This window comes from Melanaphis sacchari, unplaced genomic scaffold (genome assembly GCF_002803265.2).
Source record: "Melanaphis sacchari strain LSU unplaced genomic scaffold, SCAv2.0 Contig65_pilon_pilon, whole genome shotgun sequence".
NCBI classification, from domain to species: domain Eukaryota; kingdom Metazoa; phylum Arthropoda; class Insecta; order Hemiptera; family Aphididae; genus Melanaphis; species Melanaphis sacchari.
In genome coordinates this window covers 219,163-225,341 of record NW_020271469.1, presented here as the reverse complement: position 1 = coordinate 225,341, position 6,179 = coordinate 219,163, and the positions used below count along the sequence as shown (strand labels likewise).

The window sequence follows — 6,179 nt, the reverse complement described above, 5'->3', positions numbered from 1 at the left end:
GTTACGATGGACAAGATGAGCACCGAACTCCGAACTCTCGAAACAAAGAACCGGTGTGTAAAGTATGGCGGCGCGCGATTCCCGAGGGTTCTTATTGCGATTTCCTCAAAATCTAAAAAATAAAATAAAACAAAACGAAACGAAAGAAAGAAAATTATCGTTAGAGGGGTTGACCTGCATATACGACGCGCAACTAGAGAGACATGCGGCAACGAATGCTTGCAGGAAGTAATTGAGTTTGCCGAGGGCTGATGGCCGCGGGCGGTAGTGGTGAAATACCGGCGAGAAAAAGCCGCCACAAATGCTGTAGGCCTTTTGTTTCGAAAACCGAATGCAAACGCGGTTTGGGTTGTGTTTTCTACCATCCCCCTATATATTATATGTACATATATATAATATACGTATTCTCGTCACGGTGGGATCAGAAATTAGGTTACTTATTTCTTCTTTATACTCCCCTCAAAAAAAAACCCATCTAACTGACTGCGTACACAGACCGATAATAATGGTAAATATATATATATATATATATATATATATTGTGTTGATGAGTCTGAATATATTTATATTCTTAGGGGATTTACACCCAAAAGATTTGTCAACTCAATTTGAGCTTTTAAAAGCCAGTAAAAAACTGGTCATTTGTAACGGTCTGTGATATAGACTCTAAAAATGTTGAATTATTCGACTTTGAGATATAATGGCTTTAAAACCTATAAGTATAATGGTAAACGTTTTATTTTCAGTCGGTTTTAGGAAAAAATATAAAGCCGCTACAGATTATTATCAAATGTTTACAAAAAATGATTTGTTGAAATTAATTTTTAAAAGTTATGAAAATAATAATGTATCTGTAAAATTTATTGGGATACAATAAAATTACCTTACTTGCATATAATTAGTCAATAATTTTATGACTTGATACGTTTTATTTTAAACCACGTACAAAAATGTAATTGATCATCATAATATTTCAACTACATAAGTACAAAGTAATATATATATATATGTGTGTGTGTGTGTATATATTATAATATCGCTATAATAGGTAATGTTTCGTATTATATTACTGACGTTAAAAAATTATCTTGAATAAAAAATTAAGTTGAACCCTGTTATTTAACGTTTTTACATAAAATATGAAATAAATTTATCAGTAAAAATTTAATTAATTTTATTTTTTTTTTTTATTATAAATGTTACAGTATAGATTCTCTTTTTTAAAATAACAATTTTTTTATCTTTTATTTTATTTTATTTCAAATTTTTAGATTTGAAAGTGTGATATTTCATTATTATATTGCTTAATACTTAGTGAAATATTAATTATTTTTAGCTTTTAATATATAAAAAGTAATAATATTATTATCTTACAGCATTTGTTTTAAAATCATGGACTATTTTTCAGTTCAATTTTTTCAATAGTTTCTTAAGTGTTTACTTTAAAACAATGATAATATATTTTAGACTCGTTTTAATACTTGATTTCGAGCACCTACGTTATACTTGTTTGGTAAAACATATTTTTTAAAACAAAATATTTGGTAGGTAACCAAATTCGATATATTATCTTTGATAAATATCTAAGATTGACAAATTTGGTAAGATTCAGAAAGTAGATGGGATTTTTTTTTTTTTTTTTTTTGCTAATAACAATCACATTTTTGCTTGTGTTATAAACATTAAACCTTCCTAAGTTTTTTTGGAAAATATTAAATAATATGTTGTATACGTATATTATATCATTACTAGTTTTGTATTAGCTAAGTTTCGATCAGAGATATTTTTCAAATAAGATAGCATATTTTAATTTATAATAAGCTTAATTAAGCGAAGTTAATGAAACGATAAATGGTATTATTTTGCTATGTGCTTCTTAACTTGGTTAAAAATTGGAAGTTTTCAGTTTAATTTTTACCCCAATTAACTAATTACTAGGTTTTTAATATAAACAATTATAAATAAAAATGTAACGATTTTAATTTAAAAATCGAGCACAGATTAATCAAGCATATTGCATTTAAGCTATTTTTCAATTACATATTTTTGTTTTAAGTACTACACAATGTATTTAAAATGATGTGGTGATAAATAGTTAAAAGAATCTACCATTTGAATTCGAATGAGTATGTACAGTTTAGAAATGTAATCAATTTTTGCTTACAATTGTATTGAATTTTCGAAAAAAATTAATTTCATGAAATTGAATGAAAAATAATTTGCCTATATCTTACTCCTTATAAACTGAATAAATCGATACGTTAAGAATAACCATTATGATAGAATATTGTTAGATACTCTGTATTCCACAAATAATATTTGAAATTGGAAACACAAATCATATCTTTTTACAATAGTAATATATAATCTTTACATAAAAGTAATATATAATCCAAACAAAGTTTAATAATTTGAAATTTCATATAAAATGGCATTATTAATAGTAGAATATCGCATGTAAATCATACATTATTTTACAATTTTATGTAAAAATCGTTATTCGATTATGTAGAATGTAAAGTTGAATCGTGCTGATATTTATCATGTAGAGTCGTAGAGCTGTATTGTGAGAATTATTATTTATTGATACAATTAGAGGGAAAAATGTACGTAATTTATCTCTTTGATAGGATCACTTAAATAGGACCTAAAACGGGGACCCTGGTAGCTACGAATTTTACAGAATTTGTGTATGTACTCACTCACCATCCAGTATCAGATTTTATGAAACACTTGGACAGTTTTCAATAGTAATATCAAATAATCGTAATATTTTATAATTATTTGTATAGATTTATTTCGATTTCAGATGAAGTGTCATCTATTCAAACGATTGTCTATATTGGCACGCAACAATAATACATTATAACCACAATAGTATTATACTGTTTATACTAAATTGTAATAATAAAAAAATTTTAGGCGAATGAAAACGTACATCTTATACTATAATACCGATATAATATGTATAGTGGTTTTGAATATTGGCTATACATCATTCGATGTCATAAAATCGAAATTTATTTTTAAAAGTTTAACGAAACTTTGGCTCGTTACACCATTGTTCGTTGACGTTCGGTCAACAGTTGACGTTTACCATGGTAATAATCTTAACACTTCTTGCGAGTATTCCGAAGACGTAATCCAAAAACAATCCTCATATTATCATCGAATGATTTGATATTGTTATCGGATTAAAGCGATACTTTTTATCTTCACCGGTCCTCTTGTAGATTACTTCTGATGTCTGATGCTGCCGACTGTAGATAAACATGAAACGAATAACGCGTAGATACCTACTACACATATACAGATAGTTGACGCGGTACAAGCAAATTAAGGTCGGACGAACGATTCGCAGATTTTGGCAACCGTTCAACCATTTTTATGGTGTATTATACAGAATTAAACTATACCGTGATATGAATCTTTGAATTATTCTAAATCGGCGACGGTTTGCCGAGACCGTCAAAACGGGTTAAACCGTTCCAGGTTTCTAGTTTCGTACTCGAGAAACGGTCTAACAATTTTTTGCGAGTTACCCGGTCTTACACAACCCGAGTTCAAACCCGTTTTGACTCAAAGCCGCCGACGATATCGCACCCTATGACGTAACCAAAACGCGTCTTCGCTCTCGGCGTTCGTTCTACATGCCGCGCGTGTTCGACTCTAAGGGATTCGCGCGGACCTACGATTGACGACAACCCACCCTCATCGTCATTATCGACACTCCAACCCGTGTTGGACACGGTTTGTCGAAGTAACGGCGGCCGCGTTACGTCATACGGCAGTACGCTGCAGTGTACAAATGTCATGATGGCAATACTCACCCAGAACCGAATTGGCAGCCGGACCCGCGGACGAGTTCCAGAAGCCCCTGATGGTGGTGGCCAACTTCTGCGGCGACGCCGTGACGGAAGCTACGATTGCCGCGTGCAGTTTGCCGCCGGTTGTGCCGCCGTCTCCCGCCGCAGCCGGTCCGACCTGGTCGGCCGTCGCGAGCGCCGCGTCCGTATCCACCTTGACCGAGCGTCGACTATGCGTACCGACCACCCCGCGACTCCCCGTGCGACCGTACGCGCGCTATATCACCAACTCCCGTTGCACATCACACGACGATGGTGACCGCGGCCGCCTATGCTGCTGGTCTAGCGCGGTGATGTAACACAGACGGGGTCGGATATGGCGGCGATGCACTCCGGATCTCGAAACGAAGATCGTCGCGATCGAGAGTATCGTGTGGTGCCGGCCAAGGGTGCGAGCGGTGGTCGGTTTTAGGGGCGAGTGTTTTAGGCTTGAGGGGGGCACCGTCGGGTTCTGGGATGGCGGGGAAGGGGGGGAGGAAGGGTGTAGATATGTATGTGTGTGTGTGAAAACGAAAGTAGTCGTACGGGCGATATCGTCGTTAAGTTATTGTCGTAGTCGTTGTAGTGGTAGTAGTGACGGCGGCGGCGGCGGCGGCGGTGGTGAAGGCGATGGTGATGACGACGGTGGTGCTAGCGTAGTGTTACGCTGATACGGTGATGGACATACGGAAAAACGCGGCGCGACTGTGGCTGGTGATCGAGCTCGGGCGCGTGACGGACGCTCAGTGCGGCCGATCGGTCCCTTCGAACGCCACGGGCGCCGAATCCGCTCGTGGGCGTGTCCGGGGACCCGGCGCTCCGCCCGGGCGCCGCCTCGATTCGCGCGGATCACCCCCTCCCCACGGGTCCGACGTCCCGGTGCCACGACGTTGGCGCGCGCGCGCGTCCTGGCAGCTATATAGTGGGTATCTGGGTCAACGCGGCCCGGCGGCTCTTCGCAGGTCCACCCCACCACAGCCCACCCGCAACGTGGGTATATGCAAATTAAGACCGGCGACTGATTATCGTCGTAACACAGTTCTGTGCGGTGCAGGGTGTACTCGCGCGCATACGGCGAGCAATGTAAAAGGCAGGCCTAGGTGGTATCTATGATGTGCGTACGTGTGGAGCGAGTGGGGAGGGAGACCGCGAGGTTATCACGGCGACCGCGGAAGACGCGGGCGCGCGCGTGTAAACAAAAAGCTAATTCCTCGACGGACGAGTGGGAACGAAAAGTCGGTAAAAGAACGGAAACGCCGGCATATCGCATTATAATAACGCGTATACACAGCACAAGAGTAGGTATAGTTGTAAAAACTAAAAAAGTATACTCGTAAAACAGACGGCTTTATCGTCGTCGGTGTACACTGCAGCGGTTTTTTAGAGTCCTGCGCTGCAGTTTTGCGGACAGCGCGTAATGGCCGTCACACGCATAGACTATAATGACGTTATAGTTTCCGGCTCGCCTGCACGGCACGACGGCCTGCACGCGTCCGCGCCGTTCTGTTACAACGCGACCATAACCCTCAAGCCGGATGGTATTACGAGCGGGATACGTGCGCGGCACGGCGCTATTATTTGTGTCCGGCGCGAACGCGTCATGACCGCGGAATAGCTGTACATATCTATATGTATTGCATTTGCGCACGAAAATAATACATATAATAATATAATATTATGTATTATTTATGTCGTATCGTGTGTTTTATTGTGCACATATATTATGGAGGCTGCGCGGTGGTTGGTTACTACCGTTCCGCGCGATATCGGACTGGTAATGTGAAAACATAATAATGAAAGGACTCGTTATTCGCTGTATTCGTATAGGTAATACTGTACGTATATATGTATACGGTATTCAGCTGATGTTACGAGTTAATGTGTATAGAGTTTGTTTTAAAATAAATTGATTTATTACTGAAAATTATGTAATTTACGACTTGGAAATAATTTTGCTATCGATTTTGCTCATTTGTGCGTATTACATAAACTATATTTATGTTAGTTCGCTAAACTATATTCTGATCAATAAAAAAAAAAAAAAAAATTCTCTTTGAACGACAACTGCTGCACGTAATTCATCTCGTTTCGTTTGAATATAACTTGAAATAACTTTTCATAAATTCTGAATTTAAATCGCTTGTATTTTTTGTATTAAATCATCATATCTAAAATTAAACTAAATTTATATTAATAACGACACATTGTTAGGAAACTGTTGATTAAATATACCTTTACACTTATCAATTTACGTCGAAAAAATAAAATGTCAAATGTATTATTGTGTCTTACACTACATGTATCATCAATTATATTAAGACTTTTCATTATAAA

The 6,179-nt window shown here is 37.7% G+C and overlaps 1 protein-coding gene across 2 annotated transcripts in view; it reads right to left on the bottom strand.

Moving 5' to 3' along the window:
- Nucleotides 1-4,083, bottom strand: part of LOC112600636 (vesicular acetylcholine transporter) — a 57,386-nt gene extending 53,303 nt beyond the window's left edge. The window contains exon 1 of one of the 2 annotated variants that reach the window (XM_025347920.1): nt 3,831-4,083. The gene's annotated coding sequence lies outside the window, so the exon portion shown is untranslated. The remainder of the gene's footprint in view (nt 1-3,830) is intronic. The other variant, XM_025347921.1, reaches the window with a different exon arrangement.
- Nucleotides 4,084-6,179: the final 2,096 nt, after the last annotated feature.